We start from the raw sequence: 27208 nt of genomic DNA, 5'->3' as shown, positions 1-27208 counted from the left end.
TGCTGAAAACTTTGCTTACTTCACTTTCCACAAGTGCATCTGGACGAAGGTGTTCCTGGAGGTTCCGTGTAAACAGTTTGTAAGGGCCTGCTTTGCTCCGCAACACCTCCGGCTTTTTCCCAGCCCAAATGTTGTGTACCACTATGTAGAAAAAAGTTGACATATTACTTGCAATAAATATTAGCAAAATAACTTAAGTCATAATTAGCTATTACCTGTTTCCAAAATGTCTGAAGGGACACACACTGTTGCAGATGGGGGTGACGGTGAGGCGGCTGGAGATGAGGTAGAGGTGACTGGACATGAGGGTGACAGGGCTGGAGATGATGGGGCTGGAGATGAGGCCACTGGAGATGAGGGGGCTGGAGATGAGGGTGAGGCGACTGGAGATGAGGGGGACGGGGCTGGAACTGAGGGTGCTGGAGCTGAGGTTGAGGCGACTTGAGATGAGGGTGAGAGGGACATTGTGGATTCGGTCATCCATTTGTGGGGGATGCATGGCGTAGGCTCAATATATGGGCTTAATTGGTCAATGTTGACTTTATGAATGACTTTACTTTTCGGCGTGACTAGATCCGCATTTTTCCCCTCCAATTTCACGATCGTGAAGGGGCAGAGCATGGAGGTCTCCATTTGCCTCACGTCCAAACATGAGGAAAAAGGGGGAGTATCTGGTGGTCAATTGCTTCTTTCGTCCTTAAAGCAAAAAGGGTTGCTTAGAGGTGGCCATCCCAGGTGTTTGGTTTTTCCCCCACCAATTTGGTCAAGGTCCTGTTAGGTCATACACACAACATTGAGACATTAAGATTGCAATGTGAAAAAAGTCATAAACTGACATATACCATACCTCTGAATAGTTCCATTCATTTTTTCCACCAAGCCGTTGGTCTGGGGGTGGTAGGTAGAGCAGAGACTTCTCTTAATGCCAAGCTTCTCACAGACATTATAGTTGAGCTGAAAGAAAAGTGGAAACATTGATATTGAGCCCATAACATTTATGATACAGTGCCGCAGCTAGCTATTTTGGTGCCCTAAGCATAACTCCTTTATGATGGCCCCCCCCTCCCCTTGAATAAAAAAGGTTTGTTTCTAACAGTTTTACATTTTATTAAAACGATAAAGGAAAATCTAATTGGTAAACCCAGTACACAGAACAGCCAAAACATACATACACACAAGTATTGAGATGTGCAAAATCTTCGTAGAAATTAAATAGTCATCCATAAATACAAACTTAAAAGCAGAAGTATACAAGTGAGCAATTTTCTTCAATAAAGCATAGATTTAGAAGCAAACAATTCACACCATCATAACTTTTTTTGAGCGATTAAATATATCTCTTGTTCTGCCTGTTTTGTGATATACATGCCTAAAAGGTGCCTAATATTTCTATACTGAAATAATATCGGTAGTATAATTGTAAGCTATTTTATTTAATGACGTTATTGTTGAGGGTTGAGTTGTATTTCCTGTTCTAAGCGGGTTGTTGGTGGTGACTCTTATTTTGAAAGGGGGTTTTAAAGTCAATGCGATCTGTGATGATATGAGTTAAGATAAGTTTGAAGATGTAATTTTCATCTCCTCTTTATGGTATACCGCTCTTTGGAGGATAAACCTAAAGGATAGGCATTATGCCTCAGGAAGTCTTCAATTTCCCTGACCATTTTACGGTCCATTCTAACTATCTAACTATGTGTCCCTGACTAAACAGTTACTAATCTGAATATTACCCTGTGCTAATTTATGCCTACTGCTACTTGTCACGGATATGGTGAGGACCCAAAAGCAGCACAGGCACTGGACCTGGTAGACAGGTCCAGTGGGGGGCTGTGGAGCCACAGAGCCGAGCAGGAGCGTAACCAGGAGGAAAAAGGCGAAACTCGTGGTCGAAGGCAGAAGGCTGAGGTAATGTCCAGGGCAGAGACGAGGTAGGCAGGTCAAGGGTTGACGAGGTCGGCAACAGGTGAACAGTCCGGGGAAAATACGCTGGAAGTCAGGCATAACGCACAAGATCTGGCACTGAAGCAGAGACAGGAGCAGGATTAAAACAGCCAGGGCTGACACAGGTGTGAAGAGTTGGCCTGATGAGGAGGTGTGGCTGGCTGGCAGAGTGGAGCAGAGACAGGTCGTCCTCCTCAGAGTAGGGGGGCCCTGCCCCGTCCTCGTCGCTGTCGTTCGGGGACTCCGTCGGAGGATGTGGTCTGGGAGGTGGCCTGGTTCGGGACATCTGGGTGAGGTTGCGTTGATGGAAGTCCCTGATGAGGGTGTGGTTCACGATGTTCCTCCCGGGGACCCAGGACCTTTCTTCAGGACCGTAACCCTCCCAGTCCACCAAGTACTGGAATCCCCTCCCACGCCGGCGAGACTGCAGGATGCGACGGACAGTGTAGGAGGGACCTCCATCGATGAGGCGAGGAGGCGGTGGAGGCGGCAGGGACCAGGGCGCTTTCTCGGACCGGTTTGACCTTGTAAACATGAAACGTGGGATGAACCCGCATGGATCTAGGGAGTTTGAGCCTCACTGCCACCGGGTTGACGATCTCCTGGATCTCGGAACGGGCCAATGAAGCGAGGAGCCAGTTTCTTGGATTCCACCCGGAGGGGAATGTCACGGGTGGAGAGCCAAACCTTCTGACCCGGCTGGTAGTCCGGGGCCTTGGAGCGGTGGCGATTGGATGCCGCGGTGTAGCGGTCAGCGGCCCGGAGTAGAGCTGCCCTGGCTCGGGTCCAAGTCCTGCGACAACGGCGGATGAAGCTCTGGACAGAGGGGCAGGATGCTTCTTTCTCAAGTGCAGGAAAAAGTGGTGGCTGGAACCCATATGTGCACTCAAAGGGGGAGAGACCGGTGGCGGAGCTGGTCAAAGTGTTGTGGGCATATTCTACCCATAGAAGTTGTTCGGACCAGGAAGTAGGGTCTTGAGATGTCATGCAGCGGAGTGCAGTTTCCATCTCCTGATTCTTGCATTCGGTCTGGCCGTTGGACTAGGGGTGGTACCCTGAGGACAGGCTGACGGTGGCTCCCAGGAGCGAGCAGAACTCCCTCCAGAACACTGAGGCGAACTGGGGACCCCGATCAGAGACCACATCCACCGGGATGCCATGGAGACGGATGACGTGGAGAAGGATTAGTTTAGCCGTCTCCTTGGCAGAGGGAAGTTTGGGCAGGGGCACGAAATGTGCCATCTTGCTGAACCGATCTACCACCGTCAGGATAGTAGTGTTGCCGCTGTATGGTGGTAGACCGGTGACAAAGTCCAAAGAAATGTGCGACCAAGGATGATGAGGCACAGGCAGAGGATGTAGAAGACCGGCAGGGGCATGGTGAGCCGGCTTGTGCTGGTTGCAGGTGGGACAGGCATTGATGAAACCCTGAATGTCCTCATCCAGTGACGTCCACCAGAACCAGTGCTGCATGACGTCCTTGGTCCGTTGGATCCCTGGATGACAGGTAAGTTGAGTGCTGTGGGCCCATTGTAGGACCTCGGACCAGAGGTCCGGTGGGACGAACAGACGGTCAAGCACTGGGTCCAGCCTGGTCTTGGGCGGCGGCCCTGACCCTCTCCTCTATCTCCCATGTGAGTGTGGCCACCAGACGGGAAGAAGGCAGGATAGTGTCTGGGTCGGTCCTGTCCCCCTCCTCTTCCAAGAACCGACGGGACAGGGCGTCGGGCTTGACGTTGCGGGACCCCGGTCAATAGGAGGGGGAAAAGTTGAAGCGGGTCAGGAAGAGTGCCCATCGAGCCTGGCGGGAGTTCAGTCTTTTAGCAGAACGGAGGTACTCCAGGTTCTTATGGTCTGTCCATACCAGAAACGGCAATTTGGTCCCCTCGAGCCAGTTGGTCACTGATACACATACCCTTTGAAGATGAGCTGGAAAGTTGAAAATGGTTGGCACAACACCATCTTTAAGCCGGACAGTCTGCCCCGTCCTGTCAAAGTCCTCTGTCCTGAAGTGCTCACTGCACAACATGGTCTCACGAAACGGTTCGTAAGATATCTTACTAAAGACGCAATGTAAAAATATCCGTACAGATCTGACGAAATGCTCCAAACGACCAGTGCGCCTGCGCAGACCTCTGCCGTGCTCTCGCTCTGCGTTGCTCTGATAAAGCAACCTGGCGGAGATTGCTGTATTCTTTTTTGGAAAACGCTATGTTTAAGTAATGTTTCTTAATAAAAATGTGTTTTGAAGATATTTGAGATATGTGTGTTTCAGTTTCAATATTTTCATTCAGTGAACTTCTAAGGTGGTTTGTTTGTTAGTTATTCCGAAGAGTTTCTGTCGTATCTAAGAGGGTTGCTATGGGTGCTTTTGTCGCTCCTTGCCGTCAAACCGGAACACTTTGTAAATTGCCCCCGTTACATTACTATCTTTTCATATAGTGCAAGGCATCGGTAGAAGAAGGACACACAAGAAGTGTATTTAATCAGGACAAAATGCCTTTTAATTTTCCTCGCCCCGTAAATTCCTCGCTCTACGTCCGTAACAAGAGCCGTGCGCAGGACGTTGCGTCATTCTCCTTTCAAAATCCTTGCTACCGAAGTAAGGCAGCATTGGGACCAACTCAAGAAAAGGGAGCATGACTTGAGTGGTCTTTTCACTAGCATATCAATCAATCAATCAATCAAATTTTATTTGTATAGCCCATATTCATAAATTACAATTCATCTCATAGGGCTTTAACAGGGTGTGACATCCTCTGTCCTTAACCCTCAGCAAGAGTAAGGAAAAACTACAAAAAAAAACTTTTAACAGGGTAAAAATATGTAGAAACCTCAGAGAGAGCCACATGTGAGGGATCCCTCTCCCAGGACGGACAGAAGTGCAATAGATGCCACGTGCAGGAGAACATCATCAATAATCAAAGTCTCTAGCAGCATTTGATGAGGGTAGACATCCCGAAGGACAACCCCAACATGACATGCCAAGCAGTTCCGCTGCAAGCACAGTCCATGCTCAGCAACCATCTAGTCCACGATCCACCATCCAGACCAGACGCCACTCCAGTCCTCAGTCACCGTCCACCGCCGCCCACCAGGACCCATCACAAGTCACCACCGTGGTCCTGGTCCACCGCCCGTGCCCAATGCCAACGCGACACAGGGTCCGCCATCAGCACCATGATCAGCCCACATGATTCAGAATCCGCCACACTGGATCCAACACCGCGACCCCCGGTGCGCGATCCACAAACCGCAATCCATGGTGCCTAGAGGGTAAGCATTGATCAAAAATTGTTAGGAGTTGTCTCTGTTTATGCACCATATCAAAAATTAATCATAATTTTTTTTTTGTCTTCATAATTAAGGTAGCCACAGGAGTCTATCCAAAGAAAGCCTTCAAGGTCTCCAGGGAGAGCTCAAGTGCAAATTGTTTCAGCAGCGTTCTCAACTTGCCTTAGTGAGGCAAAAGTACTTGGAGCTAATAAAGGCAGGGCTTCAAGGGTCAATGCTGGACCTTGTTTGGGGGGAAGAGCCTGATGAGGAGGAGGACATTGACATGCAGGTGATTAATGACATTTTAACATGGGACAGTAATCATAGATACTGTGATTAGTTGAATATTGTTTAAACATTTATGAGAAATGCATTTGTCTGTGGATCATACACATTGAACTAAATGCAAATTACCATGTATTTCCTTATATTTTCCTATATAGGGTCTTGACAGTGGACAGCAGATTCCAGAGGAGGACGTTGTTGACCCTTAGCAATCCTAAATACTGCCTTAGGTTTAGGGTTAAATAGTTAAGTTTACTTTAAGTGTTTTTAATTGTCAGATCTGATAAAGCGGCATCAGTTGCACTTCTGTCCATCCTGGGAGAGGGATCCCTCACATGTGGCTCTCTCTGAGGTTTCTACATTTTTTACCCCCTGTTAATATTTTTCTTCACCTTTTGTAGTTCTGATGTATTTTCACTATTTTGTGAGATTGTGACATGGGACCTTGCATGCTTCTTTATGGTATTTTGGTCTAAGAAAAACACCTTAGGTCAGATATAGTTTTTCTTACTAATAAAACGGTAAAATCTCGTTTTTTCAAGGTTTTGGCCCTACTCAGTGGCGCCCCCCATAGTTTGGCATTGGGCTATGTTAGGGGAGTTCAAGACCTTTCCAAAACAGTTCATACCATGTCTGTTGCATATTTAGTTTCCATCCTGTAAGCCATCAAATCTGACTCAGATGCAAGGTTCAAAGCTCACCCCTTAGGAGCAGGAGCCATCCACAATTTTCCCACTGACATAATGTTACTACAGAGGCCAAGACCTTTACAATGATGTCTTTGCTTTTGTTCTACAACAAAGTTTACATTTCATCTTTGTCATCTTGCTCCAAACTCTGGGGTGTACATTCTCAGACCCCATTGAGGTCCAAGCTGGATCAAATCGGTTTAAGTGGTATTTAATGGCCAGATATGGTCAAAATATGTGTATTTGCTTTATACACAATCATATGTTTCACTTTTGGACCAACTTAGACACCTTTGTTCATTATCAAACCAATTTCTCACACCTCAGTTTCAGACTGTTGCCCTCCTCACCTCTGGGTGGCGCTACAGGGTCCTCCGTTCCCAGACCAGCAGGTTCAGGAACAGGTTCTTCCTGTGGCTGTCACCCTGCTGAATCACCATGTTGCAGAGTTCATATGTATTTTTTTTATATTAACTTGATATGACCAACCATCCCTCGGCTGACAGAGAGGTCATATATGGCCAAGATTAAAGTGTGTAATAGTTCAATTAGTAATATGAGGAAAAAGTCAATGTTGCACACATATTGTTGAAAATGACTGTAGCATGACCTCTATTAAATAGCTTGGTAGGCCTTTTCCATACAAGAACATGCTGTGCTGGAGATGGGAGTTGCGATACAATTGCCTTCTGTGAGGTGCAGATGTTTAACCCATTTTAAGTCACAAAACACAGTTTTTAAATAACATTTTATTTAAAAACAGTAAAATAGAACAAGACACAGTAAATGTAACCTTAACACAATATACAATAACATCTAAAATAACAAATTACACGTCAAACAAGCAGAAATATAAGCTGCATCCTCCTCTGTCCGGATTATTCCAGCTCTGTTTTAGGGACCCAGGAATCTTTCCACCTCAAATTGCTACAACAAAAAGGGAAAGAGAAAATATGTTTAGTGTAAATGGATCTTTAATCACTATGGGCATATAAATGCACAGGAACATGTAAACAGAGAACCAATGGGGGTGTGGTATTGTATTGTAAATAGTTAAATAGTTATTGTAAATAGATTTAGATTGACTTGAATCCAACATCATAACAGAGCTACCTTCTATGGAGTAAAATAAAAATTCAGAACTTGTGATGGTGCATCACGATGTGGCATCAGATATGAAGCATTATACATACCATTTGGGGCATGGCAGCCACCTCACATTCACCTCCTTTACCCCCTGAAAACAATTAGTGGTCATAAAGAATACAAATTTAAATCATTAACGATGAAAAAAAAAATTGACAGTAGAAGCCCTGAAAGGATCTTCCTGCAAAGGTCAGTCAGATGTCAAATATAAAGTACCATCTTAGTAATCTGTGTAAACTGAATGTTTTATGTATTTCACAAAACTAGTGGTGAGTAAGAATTCACCTGGATAATTTGCTCACAGGGCATTCTTATCTGCATGTATACTGTTGAAATCCAAATCAAACTATCTTTTAAGTCAGCATCCCCTACTGCATAAGATGTTTTCTAACCAGATTAACAAACACATATCATGTCTGATCCAGGAATGCACACATTAACACATTAATTTACACATTATGTTAACAATTTAAAAATTTCCCTCGAAACATAATTGTAAAACATTAATTGTAAAATATACATAATAGTGTACCATAAAATATTTTAATTCAGTGCAAATGTGCAATACTCAACTTACATCTCAAACTCTTTCCGTGCAGATTTTAGAATATGGGTAACTTCCCATTGAGTCGTGGTAATTGCAGTCTGAAAAATTAAAAGAGACAATTAATTTCCTAGTCAGAGGAATATAAATATAATTAGTTAGCCACAACTCTAAATGTCATATTTAGATCTAACTTGATAAAGAATTTGCTTAACTCTGTTAAAGATGTGAAATTAAATTCTGGAACATGGAATAGTGTTTAAATCTTACTTTTTGGGTTGACCTTTTTTCCACCTTTGCGGGTCCCTAGGGAGTTAGTGGAAGAAAATGTTTGAGATCCAACACATAAAAGAATGTTTCTGGAAATCTTTTCAAGGTTTCACTTATTAATACCTAAATTTATCTGCCAGGCACAGAAATAGGGAAGTAGATTCTGTATCCATTTGGCACGTGAAATATCATACTTTCAAAGTCTATGCTCCTCTAAGTTTAAGTTCAAATTCTTCTCATCAAAACCAATGGGATCTGTTGTTGAAAACTGAAAATGTAGCAATTTTTTCTGGCCCCTAATACTTATTTGCAGGGTCTTACGTGGATGTTTTGCTGGACAGCTCTCTTTGCATTTGGAGAGCTGGGAGATGAGGTTGGGGATCTTGGTCCAGGCGGTGAATAGGAAATGGATGGGGCTGTGGCAGGAGCTATAGGTGCAGGGTCTAATGTACAGTTGGCAAAAGAGAAAAAAGTTGTATAAGGTAAGGTTATAAGGTTATATAAAAAGCTATATAATGGTAATTTGTCACATTAAAGGGTGACAAATTACCATTATATGCTAGTAAGAACAGCCTTTATGAAAAAGGACAGTGTTACACATTGTGTCCAAGTGTCTTGTGGTGTCATGGACTAAATTGTCTCTAAAACAGGAATCAGATTTATCATGATCATCCTTATGATGAACTCAAAATTGTATTGTAGTGTATTCCTTAAGCTAATAGATATCCATAGCACAGTTACAAACCATAAATGGTAAGTTCATATTCAACTTCTGAGTTTCTATAGCATATATATATAGTATAGATCATAATGACATGTTAATATCTAAAGGCGCCTTGAATCTTAAGTTCAAACCTTTAAGTATCATCTCCAGATGTGTTCAGTGTGTTTCTCTTTGTCTGAACTATCCTTGAACTGCCTATGGAATAATAAGAGGAGAGAGGGTTTTCAGTGGGTCCTTAAATCTTAAGGTATGACACATTCCCAAATTTAGGCAGAAGGCCCGGTTGTGTGACGTCAATAAATCTCTAGGTTTGTGGTAAAAAACTCCCCTATAAAACACCTTACCTTGCAGAGTCAAGGCGGATTTTCACTATTCGGCCTGTGTGTTATCTCCGAGTTTTCTAGAAACTAGTCCTGACCTGTAATACTCTTGTGTAATAAACATTATACTTGTAAGTACTGGCTCTGCGTCTCCTCTCTTCAAACATCGACTTCAACAAGACTCTACTGCGGGGAAGACACGATAGTATGAACCTTGTTTGAACTGTGGTGAAAGTCCAAATATTAAATGAAACTTATTGGGTAAACATACTTTACGTAAATGGTTGATTTGCAGGGTCTTACCGGGATGTTTTGGTGGACAGCTCTCTTTTGAGTTGGAGAGCGGGGGAGATGAGGGTGGGGAACTTGGTCCAGGAGGTGAATGCGAGGTGGATGGGGCTGTGGCAGGAGCTGTAGGTGCAGGGTCTAATGTACAGTTGGCAAAAGAGAAAAAACATAAATGACAAAGTAAATACATACTGAATGTATTCCAGGATGTTTATTGAAACTAACTTGGATGTTAGTAAGATAAGACTTGTAAACATAAACATAAACATAAACATAAACTTCTTCTTACCACAAGGTGTCAACAAGAGGTTGAATGTCTCTTCCTCCTCCCCTTCCTCCCCTTCCTCCCCTTCCTCTCCCTCCTCCTTCGTTGCTTCTGGATGAAGAGGGGATTCAGCCAGTTCCCTCGGCCCCTCTGGGTCCACTGGAGTTAATGGGTTGGCCCTCTCTCTTTTAACAATCACTGTTTGAAAAAGAGTTATCTTAGGTCATGATTAAATATTGACACCATTCATGTCTTCTGCACATGTCATGGAATATGTAGCTGTATTATGCCATACTGTTGTATAAGGGCACTCAATTTATTAACAATTATAATAATAGGCTTTCTCAAGTACTGACAGAGTGTAAGTAAAGGTAAGTATCTACACTATTACCTATTTGGGAGTGTTAATCTGTCTTGATCCTGTACATTAAAACGAGGACAATTAATGATACTGTCTCTATTCACAACATGTCTGGCATTATTAGACATTCATTATAAACGCCTAGATAGAAATTACATAGCTGCAAGTGATATCTCAAAAATGATATAAACATTTGCACACATAGGAGTGTACACAAAGCTGGACACATACAGACCTAAACAAATGCCTGACCCTAATAAAACAATACTGAGCTACATTTGGTAGGATGACTGTGGCTTCTGTGGCTGGGTTGGCTTGCTGATATAGCCAAAAAGTGATCTTAAGGGAGTTCTAAATTTAAATAATGTGGTTGTTTGATTCAGTAAAATTCCATTCTACTGAGATGGAAGTCTGGTGACATTATAAAACTGTCAACTTTTACTTCTGATTATTGTGACTATCATACTTTTTAATTCCACGTTTATAATTTTCAAAGTTGTACTTCATCTTCCAATATTAAACATCTCCTGATACACAATGGCAATCTTAGTGTAGTGAAGCCTGTGAAAGACATAGTCAGCAGCACAGGAGCTAGGTCAAGAATAAATGCTAAAGCGTATTCAGTGTGCTGTGTTGTGTTTAGGATCTAATTTGTGCTTATTAAAAAATATAATGAGTCAGTTGTTAAGGGAGTAACATTTTCATAAGCTTAAAGATTCCTTATCACATGTTTATGGACTGCATATGTAAAAATAAAGCTACAAAAAATGTTGTGAAAATTTAACCCTGGAATTTGGACTGCTTGGACAATTTGTGAAGAAAGTGCAGCAGTTGGATAAGGCAGCATGAAGTCATGAAAAACATTGTTGATAAAACGAAGGCAGAATAAAAATATTGCAAAAGAATATTTATAATTTGATTTTCATGTTAAATGCTGGAGTTGCTGCCAGTAGAGTATGCTTATTAATAATGTCCATACACCAAGAATGACATATTTGGATGAAAACTCTGTAATTCTATATATCTGGTCCAAGGGGTTGCGGTTTTCTTCTAAAATGGTTTCTGATCACAAAATGTATAATGACTCAGTGACGGTTCAAAGCTCACTGTAGACTCTATCCCCCCAGAGTTGGTGTCGTGAGATCTTGAATTGTAACTAAAAATATTTAATAAAGACTACACTAGCACAAACAAAACATTTTGTGGACTAACCTGTCACAAGGCTTCCATACAGTCCTTCTATGATTTTCAAGGATTTGTAATCGGTGTCTGAAACAAGCTCCAGGCCACTGATTGAGTCACAGGACACAGAGCCCTTCTTCTCCCTCCCATAGAGAATCATTGGATGCACCCCGCCATTTTCAATTTGTGAACCTGAAAACAAATCGGGAACATAATAAAAATGGATTAACTATTAAAAACAAAAAACATTATATTGTCAGTGCCTCCATATCCTTGTTGTTCGAATTAACCATGGCCCTGATCTGACCAAACAGTATGGCCTATAACCTGTCCACCTTATAGCTTTAAAAAGATTTTAATAGAGTTTTTTTACAGTTTTCTGGGCAGTAAATTTTGTAAAAAATGGGGCTATGACCTTGGGAGGGTAGAAAAAACAATGACTATCAAGTTTATATGTCGTATTATACGATTGTCCGATTTGAGCATGAATGTTACAAATGTTCTATACAAATAAAATTAATTATAATAATTATGATAATTATTACTATTATACATCCATTCGACCGGGATATGTAACTAGTGTGAAGAGTCGGCAGGCTACAGGTAGTGAAGAGCTTACCAGAACCCGGGAAGCATTCATCAATTTGTTCAAATTTCCACTTATTTTAAGCTTGGCTCCCCATTCCCTGTCGGCTTTACCTTTAGCTTTTTCAACAGCCTTTTTCATTTGCTGTTGGGCTCCACAAAGTTTGCATATCTTGCATGCAACACGTATATGCTGCATGCAAGATATGCAGGTTTTCATTGTTGACCCGGGCATTTTGACTGAAAAGCAAAAGAGAAAAAAATATTAGAGTTCGTCCATCAGTGGCCTTTTTATCTATAATAAATTTGTATTACAATAACTATAGTGTCGTCCTATTAGTGATCAATTGGTCATGAGTGAACAGTTTGTCAAGATTGTCAGAATAACATCTTTTTGTGCAAAGATAGATATAGCAATCTGAGGGAAAACAGACAAAACTTAGGTTGCTATAAAACACCTATGACCTAATTAACAGTTAATAACAATTCTCAGCTGCAAATAGTGATCAGGATACAGGATCATATTATCGTAGGTTCGGGTTTATTTGTGAGTGGAAACCTGTGTCAAGGTTCATTACAGAATATTACCCTACTACTTCCAAAGCAACTTTAACCCTTGTGTTGTCCCAGGGTCTGGTTGACCCAGCATGTGTTTGTGTGTGTGTGACAGTCTCCTGCCTTTGTGTGTGGCGTGCAGCGATACAAATTATTTTTAGAAAAAAACGTGTGCCACCTCATTTTCTGCTACTTCTTCTTCTTTTTCTTCTTCTTATAATTATTATTTTTATTATCACCAATGAACAACAGGCTTGAGTAAGCCACGCTGGCAGCCGGGGATGCTCGTGGCGCGTGCCCTCGGGTCACACCGGCCCTACGTCTTTGCGTGTGTCTTGTAGCTATAAGAGAAATAATAAAAATGTGTTTATTTTTTACTATTATTACTGCGCGAGAGTCTTCCTTTTCTCCTTCTTCTCCTTGTCCTTCTCCTACTTCTTCTCATCGCCGAGCAAGAACAGGCTCGAGGACACGACTCGGGTAACTGGACAGGCCCGGCTTCGCGAGTCTCAGGGTCAGATGGACGCCGATGGGAGAGAAGGCCCTCAACGACAGCAGCCGCGCAAGACCCTCGTTGCGAGCCTTCGGGTTTCAGAGACCCAGGACCCGAAGACGATCCCCAACGCGGGCATCCCGGGGTTCCTAGGTCACACCGGCGCGCAACTTGGAGGGTGGCGTGCTGAGATTACACCGGACCTACGTCTTTGCATGTGTCGTTCAGCTATAAGAGAAATGATAAAAATGTGTTTCTTTTTTATTATTATTACTGCGCAGGAGTGGTCGTCACGGCGGCTGTGGCGGCCGCAGCCTCCTTGGCAGCCCCGCTCGCCGCGAGCAAGAGGAAGCGGTGTCAGATATTTCCAAGGAACAAGGACTGTAAAACTCACACAAAGTGCTGCGGGTGTGACAAATACATTTGCAAGGGCTGTTCCCTTTTCTATTGCCCTTCTTGCGCCTGCTGATGTGTGGTGGGCTGTGCGTGTGCACGTGTGCATCTGTGTGTGTGAGCGTTTGTGTGTTCACTACCAAAACGCTCACAGCCAACAGCATTGGGAAGGAGGCACAACACGAGGGATAAGGGAAATAATAAAAATTAATTTCTTCTCCTCCTTCTCATCACCCAGCAAGAACAGGCTCGAGTACACAACACTGGAAGCCAGGCCGGTCCAGCGTCGCGGGTCTAAGGGTCAGAGGGAACCTGACCGACAAGCGACCGGCCTCATGTCACACCGGCCCTACGTCTTTGCGTGTGTCGTTCAGCTATAAGAGAAATGATAAAAATGTGTTTCTTTTTCATTATTATTACTGCTCAGGAGTGGTCGTTGTGGCGGCGGCGGCGGCGGCCGCAGCCTCCGTGGCAGCCCCGCTCGCCGCGAGCAAGAGGAAGAGGTGTCAGATATGCCCCATGAACAAGGACTGTAAAACTCACACAAAGTGCTGCGGGTGTGACAAATACATCTGCAAGGGCTGTTCCCTTTTCTATTGCCCTTCTTGCGCGTGCTGATGTGTGGTGGGATGTGTGTGTGAACGTGTGCATCTGTGTGTGTGCGTTTGTGTGTTCAGTACCCAAACGCTCACAGCCAACAGCATGGGGAAGGAGGGACGACACAAGGGACAAGGGAAATAATAAAAATGAAATCATTTTTCTCCTCCTTCTCCTTCTCCTCCTTCTCATCACCGAGCAAGAACAGGCTCGAGTACACGACACTGACAGCCGGGCCAGTCCAGCGTCGCAAGTCTAAGGGTCACAGGGAACCCGACCGACAAGCGACCCGATCTCATGTCACACCGGCCCTACGTCTTTGCATGTGTCTTGCAGCTATAAGAGAAATAATAAAAATGTGGGTTTTTTTTCATTATTATTAATGCGCAGGAGTGGTCGTCACGGCGGCGGCGGTGGCGGCCGCAGCCTCCGTGGCAGCCCCGCTCGCCGCGAGCAAGAGGAAGCGGTGTCAGATATGCCCCAGGAACAAGGACTGTAAAACTCACACAAAGTGCTGCGGGTGTGACAAATACATTTGCAAGGGCTGTTCCCTTTTCTATTGCCCTTCTTGCGCCTGCTGCTGTGTGGTGGGCTGTGCGTGTGCACGTGTGTGCATCTGGGTGTTTGTGCGTTTGTGTGTTCAGTACCCAAACGCTCACAGTCAACAATAAAGTAGCATGGGGAAGGAGGGACAACACAAGGGATAAGTGAAATAATAAAAATGAATTTCTTTTTATATTATTACTGCGCAAGAGTCTTCTTTTTCTTCTCCTTCTCCTTCTCCTCCTTCTCATCACCGAGCAAGAACAGGCTCGAGTACACGATACTGACAGCCGGGTCGGTCAAGCGTCGCGAGTCTAAGGGTCACAGGGACCCCGACCGACAGGCGACCCGGCCTCCTGTCACAACGCGGGCATCCCGGGGGTCCTAGGTCACACCGGCGCGCGACGTGGAGCGTGGCGTGCTGAGATTACACCGGCCCTACGTCTTTGCGTGTGTCTTGCATCTATAAGAGAAATAATAAAAATGTGTTTCTTTTTTGTTATTGTTACTGCGCACTAGTATTATTTTCTTCTCCTTCTCCTTCTCCTTCTCCTTCTCCTTCTCCTTCTCCTTCTCCTTCTCCTTCTCCTTCTCCTTCTCCTTCTCCTTCTTCTCCTTCTTCTTCTTCTCATCACCAAGCAGGAACAGGATCGAGTACGCGACGCTAGAAGCCGGGCCGGTCCAGCGTCGCGAGTCTAAGGGTCACAGGGAACCCGACCGACAAGCGACCGGGCCTCGTGTCACACCGGCCCTACGTCTTTGCGTGTGTCTTGCAGCTATAAGAGAAATAGTAAAAATGTGTTTCTTTTTTGTTATTGTTACTGCGCACGAGCCTTCTTTTTCTCCTCCTTCTCCTTCTTCTTCTTCTTCTTATCACCGAGCAAGAACAGGCTCGAGTATGCAACACTGACAGCCGGGCCGGTCCAGCTACGTCTTTGCATGTGTCGTTCAGCTATAAGAGAAATGATAAAAATTTGTTTCTTTTTTATTATTATTACTGCGAAGGAGTGGTTGTCGCGGCGGCGGCCGCAGCCTCCGTGGCAACACCGCTCGCCGCGAGCAAGAGGAAGAGGTGTCAGATATGCCCCAGGAACAAGGACTGTAAAACTCACACAAAGTGCTGCGGGAGTGACAAATACATCTGCAAGGGCTGTTCCCTTTTCTATTGCCCTTCTTGCGCGTGCTGATGTGTGGTGGGCTGTTTGTGTGAACGGGCGTCCCTCTCAGGGTCAGAGGGACGCCGATGGGAGAGACGGTCCTCAACGCGAGCAGCCGCGCAAGGCCCTCGTTGCAAGCCTTCGGGTTTCAGAGACCCAGGACCCGAAGAGACTCCCCAACGCGAGCATGGGGAAGGAGACACAACACGAGGGATGAGGGAAATAATAAAAATGAATTTCTTTTTTATTATTGTTACTGCACAAGTCTTTTTTTTCTCTTCCTTCTCCTTCTCCTTCTCCTTCTTCTACTTCTTCTTCTTCTCATCACCGAGCAAGAACAGGCTCTAGGACGCGGCCCTGGCAGCCGGGTCGGTCCAGCGTCGCGAGTTTAAGGGTCACAGACCCTGACCGACAAGCGACAGGGCCCACGACACACCGGCCCTACGTCTTTGCATGTGTCGTTCAGCAATAAGAGAAATGATAAAAAAAAGGTTTCTTTTTTATTATTATTACGGCACAAGAGTCTTCTTTTCTTCTCCTTCTCCTCCTTCTCCTTCTTCTTCTTCTCATCACCCAGCAAGAACAGGCTCGAGGACAAGACGCGGGGAGCCGTCCCTGTGACCTTTAGACTCGCAAAGCCGTGCAAAGGCTCTCCGCATCGTGTCCTCAGCCCTGATGTTGCTCAGTGACGTAGGACCCCTGGGATGCCTGCGTTGGGGAGTCTCTTCGGTCTGGGTCTCTGAAACCTGAAGGCTCGCGCCGAGAGGCTTGCGCGGCTGATCGCGTTGAGGGCTGTGTCTCCCATCGGCGTCCCTGTGACCCTGAGACTCGCGAAGCCGGGCCTGTTTGGCTCCCCGCATTGTGTACTCGAGCCTGTTCTTGCTCGGTGATGAGAAGAAGACTTTGACTTTTGAATAACTTTATTTAAGTCACATTGTCAAAAAACAATCCTTAATTATTCAAAATTTGTGGACCACAAAATTTTTTTTTCCAACATTCCAGGCACACACACATCATACACCAACGATAAAATTACCAGACGTTCTGTTAAAATTTTAAAACCAGCGACTGGTTGTCCTCCAGTGAGCACAGGACCTGTCCCACCCCCCACACAGCACTGAACCCCTCCAGATTGTCCGTCAGTGTAAAATAAGCATGTTCTACTCTCAGGCGAGCTGCCACCAACCCCCTGAGACAGCGCAGTGGATCTGTCCAGCCTACACCCGCCATTTTGTTCTTTCTGCTAACCCAAGTTGCTATTTTGGCATTAGCAAAAAGAAAATTCATTAAAACCATCGTAGTCTTTTTCCTTTCAACGTACTTGGGCCCAAAAACATAAAGTGGCAGCGAGAAGGCCTCTCCTAAACACCCCACCCACTCCTGCAGTTGTTTAAAAGTGTCAGCTAACCTGGGACACGACACTACTAAGTGTTCCAGGGTCTCTGGCAGTGAGCAGAAAGGACACCCCCCCCCAGTGCTTGGGTCCAGGTGAGCTCTGTATCTGTTTGTAGCTAAAGCTCCGTGTATTATTCTCCACTGGATGTCCGCCATCCGTTTCTCCACAGGAGGTTTATACAGGACCCGCCAACTGCCACTAGGGGAATAGTCTGAGCCAAAAACCTCCGTCCATCTCGACTCCCTGACTCCTTCAAGAGAGCGACAGTTCAGGACCTTCACGCAGCTGCAGTACAGCTGTTTCCCTGCAGAGGTGTTGAACGTGCCCAGTGCTGGAGTCCTGAGGGTTAGCAGTCGGCCGCTCTCTTCTCTCCACTCCCCCAACGCAGGACTCACATTCAGGATGGGAAAATGGTATTCCTCTGTTGTTGTCCACTGGTCAGCCTGGCTTTGGCTCTGGGCGAAGGTCCGAAGAGGCTGGGGCAGTGACTGCCAGACCTCGTCCACGAGGCTCCGCAGCATCCTGGTCGATCGTATCCCCGTCACCTCCGCCAGCCTCTCCAGTGATGTCCGTGTCAGGTGGCCCAGCTTCCCTATTCCGGCCTCCCTGAACCTGTTTTGAACTGTTGATGATGAGGATGTAGACGTTAGGACCAGGAAACCATTGTTGAACAGTGGCTCCTCAAAGAGCCACATCCCAGGCGTGGGGTCAGGAGGCCTCGTGAAGTTGAGCGTCCTCCAGGCCTCTATCACAGATGTATAGAAATGACTGAGCCCAGTCAGTCTGTGCTGAGGAGAGTTTAACAGGAACAGCTGCTTGTCATACCCGAGGCCCCCGGCTCTCCAGAGCAGCAGGCGGGCCACAGCCGACCAGCACCGTGTGGAGCCGTACAGCAGCCTCTGGGCTGCCTGCAGCCTGAAAGCAGCAGTCCTGGCGATGATGTCTGTAAGACCCTGGCCCCCCTCTGCCACAGGGAGGTACAGCACGGACGCCCGCACCCAGTGATGGCCCGACCAGAAGAAGTCCACCAGCATCCTTTGCAGTTGTTCCATGAGTCCCGGTGGAGGAGTAAGCACCTGGAGTCTGTGCCACAGGGACGCTGCAACCAGGTTATTGACAATCAGAGTTCTTCCCCTGTAGGACAGCTGGGGTAGCAACCATTTCCATTTAGACAACTTGAGCTGCACCTTCTCCAGCACTCCCTCCCAGTTCTGCCTCTCTATCTCTTCACTGCCTAAAAACAAACCGAGGACTTTCAACCCTTTCACTCCCCATGTCAGGTTCCCAGGGAGACGGGGTATTCTCCCTGGATCCCACTGACCAATCACACATGCCTCGCTCTTTTGCCAGTTCACCTTTGCTGTTGTAGCCTTTGCATATACTGCCAGACTGCCCTCTAGCTGTTCTATGTCCCCCTGATCCTGGACCAGGATGTTGACGTCATCAGCATAAGCTGATATTATAACCGGGGGACTTTGAGGCAGCTCAGGCAGACGCAGGCCTTTCAGACGAGTTCTGAGGCGACACAGGAGAGGTTCGATAGCCACGCTGTAGAGCTGACCTGAGATCGGACAGCCCTGCCTGATCCCTCTTTGGACTGGTACCGGTCTGCTCAGCCCTCCCCCCACCTTCACCACACAACATGTATCATTATATAATAATTTCACCCAGGACAGAAAGTGCTCCCCTACACCAAAAGCCTGCAGTGTGGCAAACAGGAATGACCGATCGACACGATCAAATGCTTTCTCCTGGTCGATGGAAATAATGCCAATATTCATATCATATATCTTACACACATCAAAAATGTCTCTCATTAAACACAAATTGTCCTGAATTGACCTACCTGGTATACAATATGTTTGGTCAGAATTAATAAAAACTTCCATAAAAACCTTGAGTCTATTCGCTAAAACCTTAGATAAAAGCTTATAGTCGCTACATAAAAGAGAGACAGGTCTCCAGTTCTTTAGCAGAGTAAGATCCCCTTTCTTTGGAAGGAGTGATATGACCGCCCGTCTGCAGGAGGCTGGAAGAAGCCCTTTACCCAATGCCTCCTTCAGGACATCCAGCAGATCCTGTCCCATGATATTCCAGAAATGTTTTAAAAAATCTGCTGGTAATCCATCCAACCCTGGTGACTTGCCTGCAGCCATCTGTGATACTGCAGTGGTGAGCTCCTCCAGCGTGATGTCAGCACTCAGGGCGTCTCGCTCACCTGGGCTCAGCTGTGGGAGGTCCTGCAGCAGCTCAGCCACAGCTTCCCCGTCACACTCCTCTGCCCCAAACAGGTCGGTATAGAACTCCACCGCGTGTCTCCTCATCTCCGCTGGTTCTGATGTAATCCTCCCATCCGGCAGCCGGAGACACACCATCTGCTTCCCCTGGGCCACGGATCTCTCCAGGTTAAAGAAGAAAGTGGTGGGTGCATCTATGTCTTTTAATTTTTGGAACCGCGCTCGAACCAGAGCTCCTTTGGCCCTCTCCTGGAGAAAGGAGTTCAGTTGTTTTCTTTTATCCTTTAATGTCTCCGCGTTGGTAGGCACACTTTCCAGCTCCTTAATGTCGGCCTCCAACTGCTCCATAGCTTTTTTTATGTTGCCTGTAGCGTATGCAGTGTACTGCTGGCAGAAGACCTTTATCTGACCCTTGCCGACCTCCCACCACTGACCCAGGGAGGGAAACAAGACTTTCTTTGAACACCAGTTGGCCCAGAAAAGTTTAAAATTCTCACAGAAATTTAAATCATTTAAAAGCTTAACATTAAAATGCCAGAAGGACCCAGGCTTTCTAGCAGGCGATAAAAGTAGCTCTACTAAAATCAAATGATGGTCTGTGAAACCAACCGGGTGGATTTGACAGTTTGTCACCCTGGTGATAAAATGAGCTGATATGTAAAATCTGTCCAGCCGGGCCCCACTGACCCTGCCATCCGTTATCTTGATCCAGGTATACTGCCTGGTGGACGGATGTTTCCTCCTCCATACGTCCACTAGATCCGCCTCCTTGACTGTCTGGCCCAGTACAGAGGAGGACTGAGGATGGAGCTCCTGTCCTGTTCTGTCTAAAGTGACGTCCGTGCAGCAGTTCCAATCCCCCCCCATTACTATACACTCCCCTTGTCCAACACTGTCCAACTTGTTTTTTAATAATTTAAAAAGAGTAACCCGTTCAGGACCTTTATTTTGTGCATACACGTTGATAAAATTAAAAATAATGCTGTGTATTTCCACCCTTACATTCAGAGCTCTGCCTGCCACGATCTCTGTGCTTGATAAAAATGTCATGTTTAATGAGGGAGAAAATAAAACAGCGACTCCAGCGCTCAGGTTAGAGCCATGGCTGAGTACGTGCTGCCCCCCCCACCATACTCCCCAGTCTGTCTCATTCAGGCAATCACTGTGAGTCTCCTGTAAAAAAAGGACATCCAGCTTTTTTACTTTAAAAAGTTCTGAAACTAAGAACCTTTTGTGCGCACTTCTACCCCCGTTAATGTTTAATGCGGCTATTTTTAATGCCATGAGGATAAAAAAAAAAATAAAGCGTAAAAGGACAAACAGGTAAACACAGCGGAATGAAAACACCCAGTGATGAATGGTCATGGTCTTTATTTACAGTTTTTCCTCCTCTTTGACCGTATCTTGCATGGAAGACCTTTTTTTGCTGCAGTCACATGCTTCCTGAGCCTGTATCTGCGTTTTTCATCCAGGACATCCGTCCCTACCTCTTTCTGGAGGGAACTGACTGTCTGTATGAATTTTTTAATATCTGGGAAGTACTCCGCCACCTCCACTGCTTTGCCAAATGATTCATCTAAAAACTCATTGACCTCTTTTAATGAATATAACTCTGTGCTAATTGAGCCGCTCTCAGCTACAGACACATTGTCTGATTCGTAGTCATCCTCCACGTCCATCTCACTAACCTGACTGCAGTCTACTTCAGCCTGTCTGGGTTCTGCCTGCTGTGCAGACCCACACTGCATCCCCTGCTCCGGGTTGGCAACCAACACCTCTCCTGTTATGACCTGTTTCTCACTTATCTTCTCCTGCTTCGACAATATCTCAGAAGCAGGCGCAGCAGAGGGAACCTCTGCGCCACTAACAACAGCTGGACCTCCAGCAGCTGGAGCCGGCGCAGCCGGCTCGGCTGCTGCCGGAACCGCCGCCGCCGAAACCCCCGCAGCCGGCCCGGGACCCACCGGACCGACCGCACCCGGCCCGCTATCCACCGGAACTACCGCCGCCACCGGCACCACCGCAGCCAAACCGGGCGCCGCAGCCACCGGCACTCTCGCGGCCGGAACCGCTGCAGCAGAATCCTCAGCCGCAGAGGACGCAGCAGCACCGGCCGCCCGTCCCCACGCAGGCTTAGTCCCCCCGGCGCTGCCCTCCCCTCCCTCCGCTCCAGCGGACCCCGCCGCCCGTCTCCCGTGCGGGCACGTCACTTTCTTGTGTCCCACTTCTCCACACTGAAAACATTTCATGCTTCCCGAGCTCGCGTACACCATATAGAAACTTTCTTCATGGCGAACCCGGAAAGACACGTCCAGTGTGTGAGACTCGTTTTCAAGAAACATGAAGGCTTGTCTCCGCAGAGACTGGACATGCTTCAGCTTCGTGTCCTTGCACCCCAGACCCACCGCGCGGAACCCACTCGCGAACTTCCCAAAACGCCGCAGCTCTCGCTCCAGAGCTTCATTTGGAATAAACGGAGGGACACCTGACACGGTGATCCGGGTGGAGGCTACCGCTAACGGGGACACCTGAATAAACTCCTCCTCAACTGTAACCCCACTTTCAATTAGCTGCGTGACTGAGTCCGGATCTTTGAAAAAGATCACCAGCGCCTTGTTCATTCTGGAAGCGTAGGTGATGTTCCCGTGCCCCACCTGCTCCCCCACGGCCAACAGCACCTGCTCCACTGTGGAGCTGAGCTGAGGCACCAGCCTGACGCCATGTCTCAGGGACATCGGCGGCGTCCCTGCGGACGCCATGCGCCACGAGACACGCACAACACACAGACAAACTACACTACACGTACACAATCACTCCACAAACACTACGAAACAATGATCATACAATAAACATACAGAAACCTGAATAAGTTTGAAAATCGCTTTGCTTCACCTCCTCTCTTCACAACTACACCTCCACCAACGAAGAAGAAGAAGAAGAAGAAGAAGAAGAAGAAGAAGAAGAAGAAGAAGAAGAAGAAGAAGAAGAAGAAGAAGAAGAAGAAGAAGAAGAAGAATGAAGAGATGGAGAAAAAGAAGACTTGTGCAGTAATAATAATGAACAAGAAACAAATTTTGTATTATTTCTCTCAAAGCTGAACGACACATGCAAACACATAGGGTCGGTGTAATCTCAGCACCCAAGGCTCCAAGTTAAGTGCCTGTGTGACCTAGGACCCATGGGATGCCCGCGTTGGCGAGTCTCTACGGGCTGGGTGTCTGAAACCCCGAAGGCTTGCAACGAGAGGCTTGCTTGGTTGCTGGCATTGAGGGCTGAGTACACGACGAGGGGAGCCGGACAGGCACGGCTTTGCGAGTCTCAGGGTCACAGGGACGGCGATGGGAGAAATATCCCTGTGACCCTGAGACACGCGGAGCCGAGCCTGTTTGGCTCCCAGCGTCGTGTCCTCGAGCCTGATGTTGCTCAGTGATCGTTGAAAAAAGAAAATTATGATGCAGTGGCAAAGCGCTTGACTTATTTTTGTAATGTCCGCACTTCACGCTCCAAGTCAGCCGCTTGCGTTGAGAGCTGTCTCTCCCATCGGTGTCCCTGTGACCCTGAGACTCGCGAAGCCGTGCCTGTGCAGCTCCCCTCTTGTCGTGTAGTCGAGCCTGTTCTTGCTCGGTGATGAAAAAAAGAAGATGAAAAATGAGGAGAAGGCGAAAAAGAAGACTCGCAAAGCCGTGCCTGTGCGGCTCCCCTTGTCGTGTACTCGAGCCTGTTCTTACTTGGTGATGAGAAGAAGAAGAAGTAGAAGGAGGGGAAGGCGAAAAAGAAGACTTGCGAGGCCGTGCCTGTGCGGCTCCCCTTGTCGTGTACTCGAGCCTGTTCTTGCTTGGTGATGAGAAGAAGAAGAAGTAGAAGGAGGAGAAGGAGAAAAAGAAGACTTGTGCAGTAATAATAATGAAATAGAAACAAATGTGTATTATTTCTCTTACAGCTGAACGACACGTGAAAAGACGTAGGGTCGGTGTAATCTCAGCACCCCAGGCTCCAAGTTGCGTGCCGGTGTGACCTAGGACCCATGGGATGCCCGCGTTGGCGAGTCTCTACGGGCTGGGTGTCTGAAACCCTGAAGGCTTGCAACGAGAGGCTTGCTTGGTTGCTGGCATTGAGGGCTGAGTACACGACGAGGGGAGCCGGACAGGCACGGCTTTGCGAGTCTCAGGGTCACAGGGACGGCGATTGGAGAAACATCCCTGTGACCCTGAGACACGCGGAGCCGAGCCTGTTTGGCTCCCAGCGTCGTGTCCTCGAGCCTGATGTTGCTCAGTGATCGTTGAAAAAAGAAAATTATGATGCAGTGGCAAAGTGCTTGACTTATTTTTGTAATGTCCGCACTTCACGCTCCAAGTCAGCCGCTTGCGTTGAGAGCTGTCTCTCCCATCGGTGTCCCTGTGACCCTGAGACTCGCGAAGCCGTGCCTGTGCAGCTCCCCTCTTGTCGTGTAGTCGAGCCTGTTCTTGCTCGGTGATGAAAAAAAGAAGATGAAAAATGAGGAGAAGGCGAAAAAGAAGACTCGCGAAGCCGTGCCTGTGCGGCTCCCCTTGTCGTGTACTCGAGCCTGTTCTTACCTGGTGATGAGAAGAAGAAGAAGTAGAAGGAGGGGAAGGCGAAAAAGAAGACTTGCGAGGCCGTGCCTGTGCAGCTCCCCTTGTCGTGTACTCGAGCCTGTTCTTGCTTGGTGATGAGAAGAAGAAGAAGTAGAAGGAGGAGAAGGAGAAAAAAAAGACTTGTGCAGTAATAAAAATAAAATAGAAACAAATTTGTATTATTTCTCTCACAGCTGAACGACACATGCAAAGACGTAGGGTCGGAGTAATCTCAGCACCCAGGCTCCAAGTTGCGTGCCTGTGTGACCAAGGACCCATGGGATGCCCGCGTTGGCGAGTCTCTACGGGCTGGGTGTCTGAAACCCTGAAGGCTTGCAACGAGAGGCTTGCTTGGTTGCTGGCATTGAGGGCTGAGTACACGACGAGGGGAGCCGGACAGGCACGGCTTTGCGAGTCTCAGGGTCACAGGGACGGCGATTGGAGAAACATCCCTGTGACCCTGAGACACGCGGAGCCGAGCCTGTTTGGCTCCCAGCGTCGTGTCCTCGAGCCTGTTCTTACTTGGTGACGAGAAGAAGAAGAAGTAGAAGGAGGGGAAGGCGAAAAAGAAGACTTGCGAGGCCGTGCCTGTGCGGCTCCCCTTGTCGTGTACTCGAGCCTGTTCTTGCTTGGTGATGAGAAGAAGAAGAAGTAGAAGGAGGAGAAGGAGAAAAAGAAGACTTGTGCAGTAATAATAATGAAATAGAAACAAATGTGTATTATTTCTCTTACAGCTGAACGACACGTGAAAAGACGTAGGGTCGGAGTAATCTCAGCACCCAGGCTCCAAGTTGCGTGCCTGTGTGACCAAGGACCCATGGGATGCCCGCGTTGGCGAGTCTCTACGGGCTGGGTGTCTGAAACCCAGGGGCCCGCGCAGAGAGGCTTGCTTGGTTGCTGGCATTGAGGGCTGAGTACACGACGAGGGGAGCCGGACAGGCATGGCTTCGCGAGTCTCAGGGTCACAGGGACGGCGATGGGAGAAACATCCCTGTGACCCTGAGAAACGTGGAGCCGAGCCTGTTTGGCTCCCCGCGTCGTGTCCTCGAGCCTGTTCTTGCTTGGTGATGAGAAAAAGAAGATGAAGAATGAGGAGAAGGCGAAAAAGAGGACTCGCTTAGCCGTGCTTGTGCGGCTCCCCTTGTCGTGTACTCGAGCCTGTTCTTGCTCGGTGATGAAAAAAAGAAGATGAAAAATGAGGAGAAGGCAAAAAAGAAGACTCACGAAGCCGTTCCTGTGCGGCTCCCCTTGTCGTGTACTCGAGCCTGTTCTTGCTTGGTGATGAGAAGAAGAAGAAGTAGAAGGAGGGGAAGGCGAAAATGAAGACTTGCGAGGCCGTGCCTGTGCAGCTCCCCTTGTCGTGTACTCGAGCCTGTTCTTGCTTGGTGATGAGAAGAAGAAGAAGTAGAAGGAGGAGAAGGAGAAAAAGAAGACTTGTGCAGTAATAATAATGAAATAGAAACAAATGTGTATTATTTCTCTTACAGCTGAACGACACGTGAAAAGACGTAGGGTCGGTGTAATCTCAGCACCCCAGGCTCCAAGTTGCGTGCCGGTGTGACCTAGGACCCATGGGATGCCTGCGTTGGCGAGTCTCTACGGGCTGGGTGTCTGAAACCCTGAAGGCTTGCAACGAGAGGCTTGCTTGGTTGCTGGCATTGAGGGCTGAGTACACGACGAGGGGAGCCGGACAGGCACGGCTTTGCGAGTCTCAGGGTCACAGGGACGGCGATTGGAGAAACATCCCTGTGACCCTGAGACACGCGGGGCCGAGCCTGTTTGGCTCCCAGCGTCGTGTCCTCGAGCCTGATGTTGCTCAGTGATCGTTGAAAAAAGAAAATTATGATGCAGTGGCAAAGTGCTTGACTTATTTTTGTAATGTCCGCACTTCACGCTCCAAGTCAGCCGCTTGCGTTAAGAGCTGTCTCTCCCATCGGTGTCCCTGTGACCCTGAGACTCGCGAAGCCGTTCCTGTGCAGCTCCCCTCTTGTCGTGTAGTCGAGCCTGTTCTTGCTCGGTGATGAAAAAAAGAAGATGAAAAATGAGGAGAAGGCGAAAAAGAAGACTCGCGAAGCCGTGCCTGTGCGGCTCCCCTTGTCGTGTACTCGAGCCTGTTCTTGCTTGGTGATGAGAAGAAGAAGAAGTAGAAGGAGGGGAAGGCGAAAAAGAAGACTTGCGAGGCCGTGCCTGTGCAGCTCCCCTTGTCGTGTACTCGAGCCTGTTCTTGCTTGGTGATGAGAAGAAGAAGAAGTAGAAGGAGGAGAAGGAGAAAAAAAAGACTTGTGCAGTAATAAAAATAAAATAGAAACAAATTTGTATTATTTCTCTCACAGCTGAACGACACATGCAAAGACGTAGGGTCGGAGTAATCTCAGCACCCAGGCTCCAAGTTGCGTGCCTGTGTGACCAAGGACCCATGGGATGCCCGCGTTGGCGAGTCTCTACGGGCTGGGTGTCTGAAACCCAGGGGCCCGCGCAGAGAGGCTTGCTTGGTTGCTGGCATTGAGGGCTGAGTACACGACGAGGGGAGCCGGACAGGCATGGCTTCGCGAGTCTCAGGGTCACAGGGACGGCGATGGGAGAAACATCCCTGTGACCCTGAGAAACGTGGAGCCGAGCCTGTTTGGCTCCCCGCGTCGTGTCCTCGAGCCTGTTCTTGCTTGGTGATGAGAAAAAGAAGATGAAGAATGAGGAGAAGGCGAAAAAGAGGACTTGCTTAGCCGTGCTTGTGCGGCTCCCCTTGTCGTGTACTCGAGCCTGTTCTTGCTCGGTGATGAAAAAAAGAAGATGAAAAATGAGGAGAAGGCAAAAAAGAAGACTCACGAAGCCGTTCCTGTGCGGCTCCCCTTGTCGTGTACTCGAGCCTGTTCTTGCTTGGTGATGAGAAGAAGAAGAAGAAGTAGAAGGAGGGGAAGGCGAAAAAGAAGACTTGCGTGGCCGTGCCTGTGCAGCTCCCCTTGTCGTGTACTCGAGCCTGTTCTTGCTTGGTGATGAGAAGAAGAAGAAGTAGAAGGAGGAGAAGGAGAAAAAGAAGACTTGTGCAGTAATAATAATGAAATAGAAACAAATGTGTATTATTTCTCTTACAGCTGAACGACACGTGAAAAGACGTAGGGTCGGTGTAATCTCAGCACCCCAGGCTCCAAGTTGCGTGCCGGTGTGACCTAGGACCCATGGGATGCCCGCGTTGGCGAGTCTCTACGGGCTGGGTGTCTGAAACCCTGAAGGCTTGCAACGAGAGGCTTGCTTGGTTGCTGGTATTGAGGGCTGAGTACACGACGAGGGGAGCCGGACAGGCACGGCTTTGCGAGTCTCAGGGTCACAGGGACGGCGATTGGAGAAACATCCCTGTGACCCTGAGACACGCGG

General features: G+C 47.5%; 1 long non-coding RNA gene across 1 annotated transcript; it reads right to left on the bottom strand.

Annotated features, from left to right (window-relative positions):
• Positions 1-6983: 6983 nt before the first annotated feature.
• Positions 6984-9810, bottom strand: LOC133958574 (uncharacterized). Its single transcript, XR_009921704.1, has 7 exons — positions 9773-9810; positions 9499-9621; positions 8473-8594; positions 8152-8187; positions 7915-7982; positions 7385-7428; positions 6984-7118 (listed from the first exon to the last, which is right to left on the bottom strand). It is a non-coding gene; the product is annotated as an uncharacterized LOC133958574 (long non-coding RNA).
• Positions 9811-27208: the final 17398 nt, after the last annotated feature.

Source organism: Platichthys flesus, chromosome 8 (genome assembly GCF_949316205.1).
Source record: "Platichthys flesus chromosome 8, fPlaFle2.1, whole genome shotgun sequence".
Classification (NCBI taxonomy): Eukaryota; Metazoa; Chordata; class Actinopteri; order Pleuronectiformes; family Pleuronectidae; genus Platichthys; species Platichthys flesus.
Note: the sequence above shows the minus strand (reverse complement) of the source record. Positions and strands in the feature narration are given on the sequence as shown.